General features: G+C 37.9%; 1 protein-coding gene across 20 annotated transcripts in view; it reads left to right on the top strand.

Annotated features, from left to right (window-relative positions):
- Positions 1–20,391, top strand: part of HTR1F (5-hydroxytryptamine receptor 1F) — a 160,153-nt gene that overhangs the window by 78,143 nt on the left and 61,619 nt on the right. For 5 of the 20 annotated variants that reach the window (XM_072806498.1, XM_072806502.1, XM_072806493.1 and 2 more), the window contains one exon: positions 19,553–19,652. The exons of 13 other annotated variants lie outside the window; for them this stretch is intronic. The gene's annotated coding sequence lies outside the window, so the exon portion shown is untranslated. Of the gene's footprint in view, positions 1–13,343; positions 13,444–19,552; positions 19,653–20,391 lie in introns of all 20 variants that reach the window. 2 more of the 20 variants (XM_072806484.1, XM_072806487.1) reach the window with 2 other exon arrangements.

Genomic DNA, 20,391 nt, shown 5'->3' with positions numbered 1-20,391 from the left:
AGTACTGTTTCTGCTTCTTTCTTATGTGGTGAATTCTTCCTTCTTGATTTTGGTCAGTGCAGAGTGGCTGTATGAGCAGGCCGAGTAAAAATATGTCAACTACGACATAAGTAAATTCCACCCTAGATGATTTTGATGAGGTCAGAGACCTGTAAATGAAAAAGAAGATTAGAACAAAATAAAACAAAAGGAGCACGAAAGTGAAAAACAAATCTTAAAACAAAGTAGTAAAAAATAAAATGCCAAAAGCCCCAAAGAAGAAAAAAAAAAAGAAAAAGAAAAAAGTAAAGAGGAAGGAGAGGGGATAAAAGGCGGCAGGGGGCAGGGACTGGGAGATGGTGATGGTGAAGAAGTTGTACTGGAGCTAGAATGTAGTCTACCTGAGGGGTCCTAGAGGGTGATTTTCTTGGTTCTGAGTATATTAAGTTCTATATGTTAGAAGATACTCAGTCCCAAATCTATATAAACCAGCAATGCTTGTAGAGGGTCCCAACATTGACCACCAAAACATAAACTAGATAAAAGAGGGGGGCAGAATGGGAAGGAAGAGAGAATATAATAGCACAGAATGAACCAGCATGGTATACCACTTGGTTCTGGGTGCATGTTGGTCATGTTCTAGAAGGTATTAACTTCTGCCATTGTAGAACAAAAGGAGGCACAGAAAACAAAAAAACACAAAATAAAAACCCATATCTGGTATATCTCCCAAAATTAAATTGAATATGTTGAAGGGTATACAGAAGTGAAAAATACATCTAAGACATGTAATTTTAGAAATATAAAAGTCAAAAAGGAAAAAAAAACTTAAAAATGAAGAGCTGGTAAAATATTGTAGTTAACGTGGGAAAAGAGAAAAAATATTGGAAATTTTTAGTCTGATATAAAAACGAATCAAAATGGAAAAAGAAAGAAAAAAGAAAAGAAAAAAAGAAAAGGACCCTCTAGTTCTACATACTATTTTCACTCAGTCCTGGAACTTTCCATCACTGCTTGGTCGAGACCTTACTTTTTTCCCCTGTCCTTCCAGCTGGTCTTCTGGGGGAGGGGCCTGCTGTGCTGATTCTCAGGTGTGAGCACCTGGGGAGATGCCCCCACCCCCACTGGGTACCAGGCTCAGTTTACCCCATGAGGCCCCTGTCCCCTGGCGGCCCCAAGTCTCCCAGGCACACGGTGACACCAGGAGGAATGACACCACTGGGGGTGGCCAGGTCTCCATCTGCGGCTTCAGCTCCCCCAGTAAGCACCCACAGCTCCCAATCTGCACTGGCCTAGATGCTTCCGGGGCGGGTGCACTAATATGCACAGCTCGGGGGCACCCAGCAGCAGGAGTGTCCTCGCTGTCCTGTGCCCCACCCGCCTGTGCCTGTCCCGGGGGGACCACAGGATCATGGGCTTTTTTCACTTGGAGCCCTTGGATCTGGGGCCTGAGCTGCTGGAATCACGCTCCTGGGACCCCGGCTCCTGAAGGCAACGGGGCTCAGCCACCTCGGTCTGGAGCCACCCACCTAACCCCCTGGCTTCTCCCAAATGCACCAAGGGCTGCGCTCTAGCCCTTTACCAAGATTGGCCCTCGGTGTGAGCTGCACTTTCCCCTGGGCACCCCTCCTCTCCTAGTGATCCCAGGGGACTGCAGGCATCCCTGCTTCTCTTGAGCTTCTGCCTGATTTCCCTGCTGAGTGCTTTCCATCCAGGAAAAATCCGAGAAGATTTTTAAAGTTCCTATGTCTCTGGGGTGGGGCTTTCCTGTCCTGGAGTCTCTTGCTGCCCCCATTAGCCCGGCTTCTTGCAGGGCCCCTCCCCAACTCAATCTTGTTTATATATTTTTTTCTGCCTTCCTACCTTGTTTGAAACTAAAGCTTTTCTCTCTATAGAGTTCCAGCTGTTCTCTCCTTTAATCTCAAGTCAAATCTGTAGGTGTTCAGGATGGTTTCAAAGTTATCCAGGTGAGTTTGTGGGGCCAGATGAGTTGAGAACACCTACTCCCAATGTACACGTTCAATGCAATCCCTATCAAAATACCATAGACTTTACCCACAGAGTTGGGACCAATAATCTTGAGATCTGTGGGGAATCAGAAAAGACCCCGAATAGCCAGGGAATATTGAAAAAGACCACCAGAGCTGTGGGCATCACAATGCCGGATTTCAAGCTGTGATCATCAAGACAGTATGGTACTGGCACAAAAACATACACGTAGCTCCATGGAACAGAATAGAGAACCCGGAAATGGGCCCACAATTCTATGGTCAACTAATATTCCACAAAGCAGGAAAGACTGTCCACCGGAAAAGGGACAGTCTCTTCAATAAATGGTGCTGGGAAAATTGGACATCCACATGCAGAAGAATGAAACTGGACATTCTCTGACACCACACACAAAGATACACTCAAGATGGATGAAAGTTCTAAGTGTGAGACAACAGTCCATCAAAATCCTAGAGGAGAACACAGGCAACACCCTTTTTGAACTTGGCCAGAGCAACTTCTTCCAAGATACATCTATGAAGGCAAAGGAAACAAAAGCAAAAATGAACTATTGGGACTTCATCCAGATAAAAAGCTTCTGCACAGCAAAAGGAACAGTCAACAAAACTAAAAGACAACCTACAGAATGGGAGAAGATATTTGCAAATGACCTATCAGATAAAGGGTTAGTATCCAAGATCTATAAAGAACTTAGTAAACTCAACAGCAAAGAAACCAACGATCCAATCATGAAATGGGCAAAAGATACGAACAGAAATTTCACCAAGGAAAACAGAAATGACCCACAAGCGCAGGAGAAAATGCTCCGCATCACTTACTATCAGGAAAATACAAATCAAAACCACAATGAGATACCACCTCACACAGTGAGAATGGTGAAAATTAATGAGACAGGAAACAACAAATGTTGGAGAGGATGTGGAGAAAGGGAAACCCTCTTGCACTGTTGGTGGGAATGTGAACTGGTGCAGCCACTCTGGAAAACTGTGTGGAGGTTCCTCAAAGACTTAAGAATAGAGCTATCCCTACGACCCAGCAATTGTACCACTGGGGATTTACCCCACAGATACAGATGCAGTGAAACACCAGGGACATCTGCACCTGAATATTTATAGCAACAATGTCCACAATAGCCAAACTGTGGATGGAGCCTTGGTGTCCATCAACAGGTGAATGGATAAAGAAGGTGTGGTCTATATATACAATGGAATATTACTCAGCCATCAGAAATGATGAATAACCATCATTTGCTTCAAGTGGATGGAACTGGAGGGTATTATGCTGAGGGAAGTAAGTCAATCAGAAAAGGAGAATCATCATATGGTTTCACTCATATGGGGAATATAAAAAATAGTGAAAGGGATTATAAAGGAAAGAAGGGGAACTGAGTGGGAAAAATTAGGGAGACAAAACCTGAAAGATTCCTAACTCTGGGAAATAAAGAGTTGCAGAAGGGGAGGTGGGTGGCGGATTGGGGTGACTGGGTGACGGGCACTGAGGGGGCACTTGATGGGATAAGCACTAGGTGTTATACATATGTTGGCAAATTGAATTTAAATTAAAAGAAAAGCTAAAAAAGAAAAAAGTTCCATATCTTGTAGTGTGGTTTTCAGTTGTCTAAGTCTATCAAAAATGTATCAAATTATATATTTTAAGTGGACACAGCTTACTATACATAGATTACACCTCAATAAAGTTGATTTTAGAAGAAATACACTTTTCACCAAAATTAGAATTCTTGAAAAGACATCCCCAAAAGAAGCAAACAGAATATATCAAAAATTTAAGTTGAATTAATAAAAATTAATTTTCTTTTGATAAATTGTGGTTTTGAAAACTTCTTAAGAGTTAAATTTTGATTTAGAAATGTTAAGTGGATTATTCCATTTACATTCTTAGTGCAAAATGAACAGATCTTGTTTAAAATTTTAAGGAGAAAGGAAAAGAGTTTTACTCAAGCCAAGTTAAGACAGCAGTCCAGAATTCACAATCTTTACAAAGAAGAAAATACTCTGGGGAAGGAACATTTTGTGCAAGGCTGTATATTTTTTTCCATAAAAAGTTACAAATCATCAAGATGAAGGACATTCCAGAAAGTTACAGATTGTACCTTATAGTTTTAGAATGTGCAAGGTTGTATGACTTTGGTCTTATGGGAATGAGGGAGGGGTTTTTTGTTTTGTTTTGTTTTTATCTTTGTATTTAGAATGCTCCCTATTGGCTATTTATTTTTAATAAGGCAGATGTACATTTCTCAGGACATTTCTGTGTCCAGAGCCCATGCTCTGAGGTTTTGTGGAGTCATTTTCACCTTCACAAATATAAGTATAGCTTCCCTGGGAGCATAGGAGCAGGGCCACAAATGTGGAAAGTTGAAAATTTCCTTTATCAACAAGAATATATATTTTTAAAATATTTCTCATATTTATTCATTGGTACCTAAAATTAAAATTTGTACTAACTCTTAAAATGGTTCAGCCAAAAAAGTGTATGTGTATGTATATACATGCATTGAGGAGCATCTCCACACATGTATCAGAGAGCGAGAGAGACTGCAAAAGAGAGAGAATATATCAAAATGTTAATAATTTGTATATATAGGTGAGCTTATGTGGGTTCTCATGTTACTGTTTTTTTCATTTTTCCTCTAGTTTTGAAATTTTCAAAGTAAACAATTGAAGTAAAATATAATCATATTATATGATTATATTATAATCATATAATATTAATGAGTCTGTGCACTGAAATTTTAATACCCAGGAAACTATTTTTTTATTTTCCTTTTTTCCCCCCAGTAAATTTTAATAACCCAGGAAGTGATATGAATATATATTTCATAAAGCATGAAATTACTAAATGAATTGAGGATGAGAAAAAAATCACTGTAAGATAAAGAACATGGACTTTATGAATTTCAAAAAAATCCACATAATCCAGGCAATTTTTATATCAAGAACTCTGATTATTTAATTATTTGGGGAGTATAAAATAATGAATGGCTATGAGCATAGGCTCTGCAGCCTATTCCTTCTTGATCCCTTACTAACTATATAACTGTTTTTTAAGATTTTATTTATTTATTCATGAGGAACAGAAAGGGAGAGAATCAGAGGCAGAGGGAGAAGCAGGCTCCCCACTGAGCAAGGAGTCTGATGTGGAACTGATCCCTGGGACCATGACCTGAGCTGAAGACAGATGCTTAACCGACTGTACCACTCAGGTGCCGTTTATATAACTTTTTTTAAAACTCGGCATTCTCATATGTAAAAATGAAGAAAATAAAAGTATTTCCTCAAGGATGTTGTAAAAATTAAATGAGTTTAAAGTGTTTAACACAATTCTCTGTACAAAGTAAAAACTCAAGAAATGTTAGCATCTATAATTCCTATTATTTTAGGAGGAACTAAAGGAGATACGTTCATAAAATTGTGAATTACTAAACTTACTATACAAAAAAAAAACTATTTTTATCCTACCACATGCCATTCCCCAGTTATTTTGGAAGACTATTTCATTTTTAGATTTTAGGCTGTTCCAAAAGACTTTAGATTTCTTTTTAAGATTTTATTTTAATTCCAATTAACATAGAGTGTCATATTAATTTTGGGTGTGCAGTATAGTAATTCAACACATCCATACATCACCCTATGCTCATCACAAGTACACTCTTTTTTTTTTTTTACAAGTACACTCCTTAATCCCCATCACCTACTTAACATATCCCTCCATCACCTCCCTTCTGGTAATCATCAGTTTGTTTTCTATAATTAAGAGTTGGTTTCTTGATTTCTCTCTCTCTCTCTCTCTCTCTCTCATTTTTTGCCTTTGCTTGTTTTGTGTCTTAAATTCCAAAAATAAGTGAAATCATGTGGTATTTGTCTTTGACTGATTTATTTCACTTAGCATTATATTCTCTCACTCCATCTATGCCATTTCAAATAGTAAGATTTCATTCTTTTTATGGCTGAATAATATTCCATTGTTTACACACACACACACATACACACATATATATATACAATGAAATACACTTCTTTATCCATTCATCAATTGATGGACATTTAGGCTGCTGCTATATCTTGACTATTGTAAATAATGCTGCTATAAATTGGGGGGCATGTATCCCTTTGAATTAGTGATCTTGTATTCTTTGGGTAAATACTCAGTAGTGTGATTTCTGGATCATAGGGTAACTCTATTTTTAACTTTTTGAGGAACCTCCTTGCTGTTTTTCACAGTAGTTGTACCACTTTGCATTCCCACCATCAGTGCATGAGTGTTACTTTATCTCCACATCCAAGCCAATTCCAGTTATTTCTTGTGTTGTTGATTTTAGCCATTCTGACAAGTGTGAGGTGATATCTCATTATGGTTTTGATTTACAATTTCCCTGATGATCAGTGATTATGAGCATCTTTTCACTTGTTGGCCATATAGATGTCTTCTTTGAAGAAATGTCTGTTCATACCTTCTGCCCATTTTTAGTTGGATTATTTTTTGGGGGGTGTTCTTTATATATTTTGGATACTAACCCTTTATCTGATATATTATTTGCAAATATCTCTTCCCCTTCAGTAAGTTGCCTATTAGTTTTGCTGATTGTTTCCTTTGTTGTACAGAAGCTTTTTATTTTGATGAAGTCCCAATAGTTTTTGTTTTTTGTGGGGTTTTTTTTGTTTTGTTTTGTTTTGTTTTGTTTTTTTGCTTTTGATTCCCTTGCCTCAGGAGACATATCTAGAAAGAAGTTGCTCCAGCTGATGTCAAAGAAGTTTCTGTCTGTGTTGTCCTCACGGATTTTTATAGCTTCAGATTGACAGTTATTAATTTAATTAATTAATTAATTAATTAAATACCTATAGTTAGGTATTTAATCTATCGTTAGTTTATTTTTGTGTATGGTATTAGAGAATGATCCGGTTTCATTCTTTTGCATGTTGCTGTCCAGTCTTCCAAACATCATTTGTTGAAAAAAATGTTATCTTCCCATTGTATATTCTCTCCTGCTTTGTCAAAGAGTAATTGACCAGGGGGTTCCTGGGTGGCTCGGTGGTTGAGTACCTGCCTTCAGCCCAAGGCCTGATCCTGGAGACCCGGGATTGAGTCCCACGTCAGGCTCCCTGCATGGAGCTTGCTTCTTCTTCCTCTGCCTGTGTCTCTGCCTCTCTCTGTGTGTGTCTGTCATAAATAAATAAATAAAATCTTAAAAATAAAAAAAGATCAATTGACCATATAGTTGTGAGTTTATTTCTGAGTTTTCTATTCTGCTCTATGTTCTGATCTATGTGTCTATTTTTGTGCCAGGACCATACTGTTTTGATCGCTGCAGCTTTATAACTTAAAATCTGGAATTATGATTCCTCCAGATTTGCTTTTATTTTTTAAGATTGCTTTTGGCTACATGGGATCCTTTGTGGTTCCATAAAAATTTTAGGGTTTTTTGTTCTAGTTCCATGAAAAATGATGATTTTTTTATAGGGATTGTAGTAAATGTCTACATTGTTTTGGGTAGTATAGACATTTTAACAATATTTATCCTTCCAATCCATGAGCATGGAATGTCTTCTTCATTTCTTTGTATTGTCTTCATTTTCTTTCATAAGTATTTTATAGTCTTTAGAGTATAGGTCTTTCACCTATTTGGTTAGGTTTATTGTTAGGACTCTTATTATTTTTGGTACAAGTGTAAATGGGATTGTTTTCTTAATTTCCCTTTCTGATGCTTTATTATTGATGTGTAGACATGATGGATTTCTGTACTTTGATTTTGTATCCTGCAACCTTACCAAATTAATCTATTAGTTCTAGCAGGGTTTTTTGTGGAGTCTTTAGGGTTTGCTATAGGTAGTATCATGTCATCTGCAAATAGTGAAAATTTGACTTCTTCCTTACCAATTTGGATACCTTTTCTTTTGTTATCTGATTGCTGTACTAGGACTTCCAACTATGTTAAATAGCAGTGGTGAGAGTCGACATCCTGTCTTGTTCCTGATTCCTGACCTTAGGAGAAAAGCTCTGTTTTTCCCTATTAAGGATAATGTTACCTGTTTTTCATGTATGGCCTTTATTTTTTTATTTTTATTTTTTATGTATGGCCTTTATTATGTTGAGGTATGTTCCCTCTAAACCTAGTTTGTTGAGGGATTTTATCATGAGTGGGTGTTGTACTCTGTCAAATGCTTTTTCCACCTTTTTCTTATTGATGTGATGGATCACTGATTCATTTGTGAATATTGAACCAGCCTTATCTCCCAGGAATAAATCCCATTTGGTCACGGTGAATGATTTTTTTAATGTATTGCTGAATTCATTTTACTAGTATTTTGTTGAGAATTTGGGTTTTTTTTTTATTCGCATGTACTGTATTTATTCATAGTTCACTCTCTAATTCAAATACAGAGCTTTTCTTAGTGGGAATTAGACAATAAGCAAGAAAATCAATGTTCAATAATTCCAGAGTGTGATGAACCCCCGAAGGAAATAAACAGGGTCTTATCATAGAAGAATACAGAGAATGTTCTTTATTTTCTTTTTTACACTTTTTTAATTTAAATTCAATTTGCCAACATATAATACCTGAGAATTTCTTGATGATAAGGTTTTTAAAACACAAAAGATCTAAGTTTATCAATGTATGCCTAGAGAACATTCTTTTCCCTCCAAATTCGAACAAATTTTCTGAGAAGATTTAGAGGTGAAAAAATGCAATATATGTAGGTTGGAGATGCTACAAGAAAATTGTTACACAGCTAAAAGAAGCTTTTGAAATAAGGAAGGTCTGTCTGAATATCCAGACTACAGCAAATTGATTGTTTTCTTGTTTCCTTTAAATGAGCTCATGTTTAAAAAAAATAAAAAATAAAAAAAATAAATGAGCTCATGTTTGATCATTTGACATTTACTATTTGATTAATAACTGAAAACTTATTGCACTCAGTAATTGCCAGCCTGATGAGTCTGACAAGTAAAATTCTGATATGAAAATGAGATTAATAATTTAAATGTGATTTAGACATGATAGCCTTTGAATTTAGATTGAAAGTCTTACATTCAGGACCTCTGTTGAAAATATAATTTAGATTTAATTAAAATAATAAAAGTGTTTTACATTTTTATTAATATATTTTATCATTCTTTTCCTGGTATCAGATTGTCAAAAGACAACTAAAACAAAGGTGATCTTATGATTTTAATGGGAAGTTTAGAACTCTGTGTTATATATGTGTTTCTCACCTTATACATACCTTTTATACTGAACTGCCTAGTGCAGACCCAGATAATATAATGTAATCATGAATAACACCTATGCTCCTTTTAAAGAGTTTGTATTATCCAGTCAATTGCCTGTAATCTCTTCATTGATGGAGTTTGTTCTTTGTGGCATCTTGAAGAAGCAAAAACAATTCAAGATAATATTCAATACATTAATACATTTGGATAATATGCATTCCTATTTTAAAATATATACTTTAAAACTTAACTTCAAAAATATACCTGAGTAAACATACATACTTGCTCGAAACTTTTCTGTTTTCACCGAACTTCATATCTACTCATATCTATTATGGATCCTCTTAGCAATCCTTTAAGGTGTAACAGGTAATTTCAGAGATTGGAGTTTTCAAGAGGCTGATGAAATTGGGAGAGAAGAAACAAAAATTCCTTAGAGAAGGATTCTAAATAATATATGCAGATAGCTCTCCCTCCAAGAGGTGTAGCTTAGCTCCTAGTAACTTGACAGTGGAGAAACCTGGCAATACCTTAACTAAGTGACCAAGATTAAATAACTAGTAGTGTCATATGGATATCACAGACCCTCTGATATGATGGGATGAAAAGGGAACTTTTCATTATTCCAAATTATTCAAAATAAAATGGGGGGGTTGTTTTGTTTTTTGAAAAAAAGTACTCACATATTGATACCAGTGCTAGGACTGAAATAGTTCCTGATGAATGTGTTCCCCCACTCTACCTCAAAGCAATAATTTCTTAATGTACAGGAAGAAAATTGGGGGCATATATATAAAAAGAATGCTGACAGTGGTGTGTATTTTAATTTACATTCAAGTTAATAAAATGACTATTTAAATTAAATCTTCAAAAAGAAGTCCTATCTAATAAACACACATATAAATCTACTGTTTTTATTAAATTAAAAATATGCAAAAAAAATTAAAAATATGCAATTCTCCCTTGTTCTTTGATCAATGCTCAATTGACTTATAAATTTGGTAGATTAATTTCCCCTAAACATTTACCAGTATTTATGAGCCTGATTAATTCAATTTCCTTAGGTTTTTTTTTTAAGATTTTATTTATTTATTCATGAGAGACACAGAGACAGACAGAGAGGCAGAGACACAGGTACAGGGAGAAGCAGGCTCCATGCAGGGAGCCTGACGGGGGACTCATCCCAGGTCTCCAGGTTCACGCCCCGGGCTGAAGGTGACACTAAACCGCTGAGACACTGGGGCTGCCCTCCTTAGATATTTTAAATTACAGTTACAAATTTTAACACATCCAAGTCTCTCCAGCATTTCTTTTTTTTTTTTTCTCTCCAGCATTTCTAACACCTAACAAGATATTTGCAAATCTAATAAACAACCTCTTAAACACTTAACTACTACTTACAAACCTAAAATGTCTAAATTTCTAAAGTATCAAATATGTAATCAATCAAATATCATATACAAATATCTTTTTTCTTACAATTATCAATTTAAAATCATAAGTACAAAATACACATCTTTTAATTATTATTTCTTGAAATCAAAATTATAACATCAAATAATCTTGAAAAACCCCAATTAAAAACCATGAGTTTAGGAGTTCCTGGTTGGCTCAATTGGTACAGTATGTGACTCTTAACCTCAGGGCTGTGAGTTCAAGCCCCATGCTGGATGTGGAGCCTATTTTAAATTGTTTTCAAAAAATTAAAAACCATAAGCTTAATATTTCAATCACATTTTTTTAAACATTTAAATTAAAACAATAGATCCAACATAACAGATTCTTTAATGTCAAATTATCTTCAACATTTACAAACTTAATAAATAAAACACACACAAGTTACATGAGGATTAGAAAACTATTCCTAAACTTAGCATAAATGTATTATAAATGTATTACTTCCATATTTTCCCTATATGTTGTAAACATTTACATACTTGTAAACATAAGATAAACATTTTCACTGATGTAAATGACCTGCGGGGTCATTTGCAGACCACAGGGGGAAAAGGCCATCCAGGCCAGATTACAGGTGTTGGTAAACCAGGACACCAGTTTATGGGAATTTGGGTTCACCTTTCAAGATGATTTAGCAGGACCTTTTTTTATAAAGGTCTTTTCTTATAAAAAATGGAACTTTCCAAATGCTCTCCTTTTCTTGCAGACACTCTACATTATTTTTAATTTTGGTGGTCCTATGCATGCTGCAAATAATCTGCTTACACCCTGTTGGTTTCTGAACCCTTGTTATGTCTTACTTCTTATCTGTCAGGCTTATGATCATTTAAGGTCATTTTATTGATACACTGCTACATCTCATTATATGTCACCTTTTTAGCTCTTCATGGATGAATGACCTTAAAATTATTTCTTCCAGTCTCCAATTTGTTATCAGATCCTTTCATTAAGATTCACTCACTAAGACAATTATTTCAGGGAATTTTTTCAACTCAGCCACTACCTTCATAACTGCTCTCATTTGTACTTAATCTCTTTGGCTACCAAACAATGCCAGGGTAGGGGGTGGAAGAAACACAGAAAATTTAAGTCAAGGTCATGTTTCTATTGAACTGCCAATCCAACACTTATTTTCCCTCTCCCATGGGATGTCTTCTCCTCTTCCCCATATCTTGTAGAAACCTAAAGGGAAAGAACTACATTAAAATCACATTAGTGTTGCAACCCCATTTCTGATATCAGCATCCTTGTTTCTTATCAGACTCCATCAATACTTCTGTGGTTTCATTTTAATATCCAGATTCACTATAATGTTTGCATGCTTTAGGATTGCCACAAAGGCAGCAAGACATTTTATTTTATTTTATTTTATTTTATTTTATTTTATTTATGTATTTATTTATTCATTCATTCATTCATTCATTCATGAGAAACAGAGAGAGAGGCAGAGACATAGGCAGAGGGGAGAAACAGGCTCCATGCAGGGAGCCCGATGTGGGACTCGATCCCGGGTCTCCAGGAGAGACCTGAGCTGAAGGCAGCGCTAAACCGCTGAGCCACCCAGGCTACCCTCAGATTATTTTTATTAATTTAATCCCTTGACTTAACATGTGAACTATGTATTGATCACTTTTTTTTAAGATTTTTATTGTATTTATTCATGAGAGAGAGAAAGGTAGAGACACAGCCTCTGAGAGAGGCTCAGACACAGGCACTGAGCCACCCAGGATCCCCTGTATGAATCACTTTGTATAATTCTCTCATTTTAAATCACCTTTACTCTCATTTTTTTTAGAGTTTTATTTTTAAGTAATCTCTACACGCAACATGGGACTTGAACTCACAACCCTAAGATCAAGAGTCATATTCTCTACTGACTACACTAACTAGGCGTCCCTAAATAACTTCTTCAATTACAGACTACCTATCAATTCAACGTTGTCAAACAGGAAAGCTTATTCAATTTAATTTGACAGTAAAAAAAAATTTTTTTTTTAGTTTCTTAATAGATATAATGATCCCATGGTAATATTAGTTCTTTGAACCTATGAACTCATACCTACCCTATAAAGACTTTATCTTAATGCAATAGTACCCAATTTAGTATATAGAAACCTTTGAGATCTGATGACACCACCAGTCCAGCCTCAATTCTTATTAACCCCCTATTGCCTGCCCTCCCCTGGACACACACATATATACTCTCACAGAAGCAACAAATTTGCTTTATCCATTTTCATATTCTTTCACAACTCTACACAAGTCATTTCTTCCATTCTATCTTCCCACTTTATCCTGACGCTGGTAATTTTTGCTATTCTCGACCAACTTTGTGATGCATATTTATGCAACCCATTTATTATACTTACCTCAGTATGTTACAGTTGGATTAAAGGCATGTCTCTCCAACATTGTAAGCCTGGCATAAACTAAGTGTTCAATAATTAGTTGATAAACCAAGTGAGTGGATGGATAGATCCATATACGGATATATGGCTGGGTAAATGAATAGATGAATAAAAAAACAGATGACTGTATGACAAGATGCATATTTGAGTGGGTATAAGTAAGACAGAATAGAATTTCCTGAGACAGACTAATATTGGGAGGAGGGGCAAGACGGCGGGAGAGCAGGGTCCCCAATCACCTGTCCCCACCAAATTACCTAGATAACCTTCAAATCATCCTGAAAATCTACGAATTCGGCCTGAGATTTAAAGAGAGACCAGCTGGAATGCTACAGTGAGAAGAGTTCGCGCTTCTATCAAGGTAGGAAGACGGGGAAAAAGAAATAAAGAAACAAAGGCCTCCAAGGGGGAGGGGCCCCGCGAGGAGCCGGGCTGAGGCCGGGGCGAGTGTCCCCAGGACAGGAGAGCCCCGTCCCGGAGGAGCAGGAGCTGCACCAACCTTCCCGGGGGAAAGGGGCTCGCGGGGAGGTGGAGCAGGACCCAGGAGGGCGGGGATGCCCTCGGGCTCCCGGGGACACTAACAGACACCTGCGCCCCGGGAGAGTGCGCCGAGCTCCCTAAGGGCTGCAGCGCGCACGGGGGACCCGGAGCAGCTCCGGGGGCTCGGGGGCGGCTCCGCGGAGGGGGCTGCGGGGCGGGAGCAGCTCGGGGGGCTCGGAGGCGGCTCCACGGAGGGGGCTGCGGGGCAGGAGCAGCTCGGGGGGCTCGGGGGCGGCTCCGCGGAGGGGGCTGCGGGGCGGGTCACCTCCGGGGGGGGCTCAGGGGCGGCTCCGCGGAGGGGGCTGCGGGGCGGGAGTGCGAATCCACCAGCGCAGGCCCCGGAGCACAGGGCGCCGGGACACAGCCCAGGACCCGGCCTCCCCCCAGGACAGGCAGAGGCCGGGAGGGCCCAGGACAGCGAGGACGCTCCTGCCCCGAGCTGAGCAGATCAGCGGCCCCGCCCGGAGCCTCCAGGCCCTGCAGACGGAGAGCTGCGGAGCTACTGCGGGGGCTGACTCCAGGGCTGCAGAGCTGGCCCTGCCACTGCGGTTGTTCCTCCTGGGGCCTCACGGGGTGAACAACCGCCACTGAGCCCTGCACCAGGCAGGGGCAGAGCAGCTCCCCCAAGTGCAAACACCTGAAAATCAGCACAGCAGGCCCCTCCCTCAGAAGACCAGCTGGACGGACAAGTTCCAGGGGAAGTCAAGGGACTTAAAGTACACAGAATCAGAAGATACTCCTCCGTGGGTTTTTCTTTTCTTTTCTTTTCTTTTTTTCTTTTTTCTTTTCTTTTCTTTTCTTTTCTTTTCTTTTTGATTTCTGTTTGCTTCCCCCGCCCTTTTTTCCTTTCTTTCTTTTTCTTTCTCTTTTTCTTCTCTTTTTTCTTTTTTTTTCTTCCTTTTTTTTCTCTTTTCTTTCCTTCTTTCTCTCTCTTTTTCTCCTTTTCCCAATACAACTTGTTTTTGGCCACTCTGCACTGAGCAAAATGACTAGAAGGAAAACCTCACCTCAAAAGAAAGAAACAGTCCTCTCTCCCACATAGTTACAAAATATGGATTACAATTCAATGTCAGAAAGCCAATTCAGAAGCACTATCATAAAGCTACTGGTGGCTCTAGAAAAAAGCATAAAGGACTCAAGAGACTTCATGACTGCAGAATTTAGATACAATCAGGCAGAAATTAAAAATCAATTGAATGAGATGCAATCCAAACTAGAAGTCCTAACGACGAGGGTTAACGAGGTGGAAGAACGAGTGAGTGACATAGAAGACAAGTTGATGGCAAAGAGGGAAACTGAGGAAAAAAGAGACAGACAATTAAAAGACCATGAAGACAGATTAAGGGAAATAAACGACAGCCTGAGGAAGAAAAACCTACGTTTAATTGGGATTCCCAAGGGCGCCAAAAGGGACAGAGGGCCAGAATATGTATTTGAACAAATCCTAGCTGAAAAACTCCTAATCTGGGAAGGGAAACAGGCATTCATATCCAGGAAATAGAGAGATCCCCCCCTAAAATCAATAAAAACCATTCAACACCTTGACATTAAATAGTGAAGCTTGCAAATTCCAAAGATAGAGAGAAGATCCTTAAAGCAGCAAGACACAAGAAATCCCGGACTTTTATGGGGAGGAATATTAGGGTAACAGCAGACCTCTCCACAGAGACCTGGCAGGCCAGAAAGGGCTGGCAGGATATATTCTGGGTCCTAAATGAGAAGAACATGCAACCAAGAATACTTTATCCAGCAAGGCTATCATTCAAAATGGAAGGAGAGATAAAGAGCTTCCAAGACAGGCAGGAACTGAAAGAATATGTGACCTCCAAACCAGCTCTGCAAGAAACATTAAGGGGGCCTCTTAAAATTCCCCTTTAAGAAGAAGTTCAGTGGAACAATCCACAAAAACAAGGACTGAATAGATATCATGGTGACACTAAACTCATATCTCTCAATAGTAACTCTGAACGTGAACAGGCTTAATGACCCCATCAAAAGGCGCAGGGTTTCAGACTGGATAAAAAAGCAGGACCCATCTATTTGCTGTCTACAAGAGACTCATTTTAGACATAAGGACACCTACAGCCTGAAAATAAAAGGTTGGAGAACCATTTACCATTCAAATGGTCCTCAAAAGAAAGCAGGGGTAGCCATCCTCATATCAGATAAACTAAAATTTACCCTGGAGACTGTAGTGAGAGATGAAGAGGGACACTATCTCATACTTAAAGGATCTATCCAACAAGAGGACTTAACAATCCTCAATATATATGCCCCGAATGTGGGAGCTGCCAAATATTTAAACCAATTAATAACCAAAGTGAAGAAATACTTAGATAATAATACACTTATACTTGGTGACTTCAATCTAGCTCTTTCTATACTAGATAGGTCTTCTAAGCACAACATCTCCAAAGAAACGAGAGCTTTAAATGATACACTGGAGCAGATGGATTTCACAGATATCTACAGAACTTTACATCCAAATTCAACTGAATACACATTCTTCTCAAGTGCACATGGAACTTTCTCCAGAATAGACCACATACTGGGTCACAAATCGGGTCTGAACCAATACCAAAAGATTGGGATCGTCCCCTGCATATTCTCAGACCATAAAGCCTTGAAATTAGAACTAAATCACAACAAGAAGTTTGGAAGGACCTCAAACATCATTAGTTTCCATGAATCTTTTAATTCTTCCTTAATTTCCTGGTTGTGCCTTTCATCTTTTAGCAAGATGGTCCTTAACCTCCGCATAAGAAACAAACAATCCAATCACGAAATGGGCAAAATACATGAAGAGAAATCTCACAGAGGAAGACATAGACATGGCCAACATGCACATGAGAAAATGCTCCGCATCACTTGCCATCAGGGAAATACAAATCAAAACCACAATGAGATACCACCTCACACCAGTGAGAATGGGGAAAATTAACAAGGCTTGAAACCACAAATGTTGGAGAGGATGCGGAGAAAGGGGAACCCTCTTGCATTGTTGGTGGGAATGTGAACTGGTACAGCCACTCTGGAAAACTGTGTGGAGGTTCCTCAAAGAGTTAAAAATAGACCTGCCCTACGACCCAGCAATTGCACTGTTGGGGATTTACCCCAAAGATTCAGATGCAATGAAACGCCGGGACACCTGCACCCCGATGTTTCTAGCAGCAATGTCCACAATAGCCAAACTGTGGCAGGAGCCACGGTGTCCATCGAAAGATGAATGGATAAAGAAGATGTGGTTTATGTGTACAATGGAATATTACTCAGCCATAGGAAATGACAAATACCTACCATTTGCTTCAACATGGATGGAACTGGAGGGTATTATGCTGAGTGAAGTAATTCAGTCAGAGAAGGACAAACATTATATGTTCTCATTCATTTGGGGAATATAAATAATAGTGAAAGGGAATATAAGGGAAGGGAGAATAAATGTGTGGAAAATATCAGAAAGGGAGACAGAACATAAAGACTACTAACTCTGGGAAACGAACTAGGGGTGGTGGAAGGGGAGGATGGCGGGGGCTGGGGGTGAGTGGGTGATGGGCGCTGAGGGTGACACTTGATGGGATGAGCACTGGGTGTTATTCTGTATGTTGGTAAATTGAACACCAATAAAAATTAATTTATTTAAAAAAAAGAATTTCCTGAGACAAAGGAACCCCATTTATTCTGATGACCCAAGGTTATCTAAATGAGAGGCAGCATGTAGAACATGTAGAAGTTTCCATGAGGACCAAACATTTAATAATATCAGAATAGGAGGTATTTGCTCCCTAACTGTATTCAAACTGTATTACAAAGCTATAGTTATAAAAATAGTGTGGTCCTGGCACAAAAACAGACACATAGAACAATATAACAGAATAAAGACCCCCAAAAGAAATGCAACCTATGTGGTCAATTAATCTACAACAAAGGAGATGAGAACAATGGTGATAAGACCATCTCTTTCAAAAATAAAAAAATAGTATTGGAAAACTGGACATCTAGATGCAAAGGAGTGAAACTGGACCACTTTCTTATACCATATATGAAAATAAACTCAAAATAGGTTAAAGATTTAAATGTAAGACCAGAACTTCTAGATGAAAACAGACAGTAAACTCTTAGACATTGGTCTGAGCAATACTTTTTTTAGATCTATCTTCTCAGGTAAGGGCAACAAAAGCAAAAATTATAAATAGGACTACATCAAACTAGAAAACTTTTGCATGGTGAGGGAAACCATCAATAAGGCAAAAAGGGAATCTACTGAATGGGAGAAGATATTAGCAAATGATATAACTGATAAGAAGTAAATATCCAAAATATATAAAGAGCTCACACAACTCAAAACTTAAAAAAAAAAAACAAGCAATCCAATTAAAAAATGGGCAGAGGATCAGAAATGATATTTCTCCAAAAAAGACATACAAGTGGTCAAGAGACAATGAAAAGATGCTTAACATCACTAATCACCAGAGATATGCAGATCAAAACCACCATAAGATATTTCCTCACACCTGTCAGAATGGCTATTATAAAAAATAATTAGAAATAGCAAGTGTTGGGAAGTATGTCAAGAAGAGAGAACCCTCATGCATTGTTGGTGGGAATGCAAAATACTATAGCAAATATGGAAAACAGTATGGAGTTTCCTCAAAAAGTTAAAAATAGAACTATCATACAATCCAGCAATTCCACTACTGGACATTTATCTGAAAAAAATGAAAACACTAACTCGAAAAGATACAGACACCCCTATGTTCATTGTAGCATTATGCACAATAGCCAATCTATGAAAATAATCTAACTGTCCATTAATAGATGAATGGGAAAAGAATATGCGGGATATATATATATATATATATATATATATATATATATATATATATATAAAATGGAACATTACTCAGCCATAAAGAAGAATGAAATCTTGCCATTTGCAACAACATGGATGGACCTAGGGGAAGTTATGTTAAGTGAATAGGTCAGAAAAATAACAATAATGTATGAATTCACTTATATGTGGAATCTAAAAATAAAACAAATAAACAAGCCAAACAGAAACAGATTCATAGACACAGAAAACAATCTGATAGTTGCCAATGGGGAGGATTATAGGTAGGGATAAAATAAGGGAAGAGTATTAAAAGGTACAAACTTGCAGTGATAAAATGAATAAGACACAAAGATACAATGTGCCACACAGGGAATATAGTTAATAATGTGTAACAACTTTGTATGCTGACAGATAGTAGCTAGATTTATCTTGGTGATCATTTTGTAAAGTATAAAAATGTTGAGAGTGTACTATGTTGTATACCTGAAATTAACATAATATTGTATGCCAGTTGCACTTCAAATAAATAAATAACATGAAAGGTCAATATTGATACTAATTTTATGCCTAGAAAAAAATTTTATGTATTTATTCTCTTATTTTTACATTTTTATTGTTTTTAGAGGAGGGGAGGGGCAGAGAGAAAGGGAAAGAGAGAATCTTAAGTAGGCTCCATGCCCAGTACAGAGCCTGACTGAGGGCTCAATCTCCCAACCCTGAGATCATGATCTGGGCTGAAATCAAGAGTCAATGCTTAACCAACAGGGACACCTGGGCACCTGAAAATTTTTTGAAAAGAAAAAATGTTCTAATTATAGTTCTTTATATGAACTACTTATACTTGTATCTAATTATCATTCAAGAATAAATTACTGAGGTGCCTGAATGGCTCAGTTAAGCATCTGCCTTTGGCTCAGGTCATGATCTCAGGGTCCTGGGACATATCCCCATATCAGGCTCCCTGCTCAGCAGGGAGTCTGCTTCTCCCTCTCTCTCTGCCCCTCCTCGCACCCGTGTTTTCTCCCTCTCTCTTCTTTCTCTCTCTCTCTCTCTTAAAATAAAATTTTAAAAATCTTTTTAAACATAATTTTTATTTTAGGTAAATTACTGGGACACCTGGGTGGCTCAGCTGTTAAGCATCTGCCTTCAGCTCAAGGTGTGATCCTGGGGTTCTGGGATCGAGTTCCACATCGGGCTTGGTGCGTGGAGTCTGCTTCTACCTCTGCCTGTGTCTCTGCCTCTCTCTCCCCCCCTCTCTCTCTCTCTGTTGCTCATGAATAAATAAATTAAAAAATCTTTTATAAATAAATAAATTCTATATATCATTAAATTTATGTCAGATGAACTGTTTTGCTAGAATTAAAAACAATATGCTCATGTCTCCAAGTACTTATAATTCCCATTATGTTACACTATATTTTATATTATTAGTATTACCTATGAATATGATCCATGCCTCATATTATCCTCAATGGAATACTTGTGTTTCTAGAATTGGTAACTACCTATAGCCAATCTGAACACTTCAACATATCAGGAGACCGCATTTATCATTCTCTCATTGTTACTCTGCACATGGCAATGTTGAAATCTTCCCTAAAATACCTAGTAAAATACTACTTTCTAATGATGCCTCATATGTTTAAGGCAAAAAAAAAAATCATAAAGATGTTAGGAGATTAACCAACCCTGATACTACTGGGGGTCATTGACTAATACCTCTTATGTACCAGGTAAGGTAAGGTGTCAAGCAGAGGAAACCAACATCAGACATGGCTCTTACCTTCCAGGCACTGTTTCAAGAAGAATTAGACAAAATAGCTGCTTTACATTCTTACCAGGAACCGAAATGGGCTAAAAATGAAATAATAAGTGAAAAAGCCCAAATTATAACCCAGTGTGATAGGACTTCAAAGAGAGGTCAATGCAAATATGTAC

The sequence above is a fragment of the Canis lupus genome, chromosome 30 (assembly GCF_048164855.1).
Source record: "Canis lupus baileyi chromosome 30, mCanLup2.hap1, whole genome shotgun sequence".
NCBI lineage: Eukaryota > Metazoa > Chordata > Mammalia > Carnivora > Canidae > Canis > Canis lupus.
This window is presented reverse-complemented; position numbering and strand designations above follow the sequence as displayed.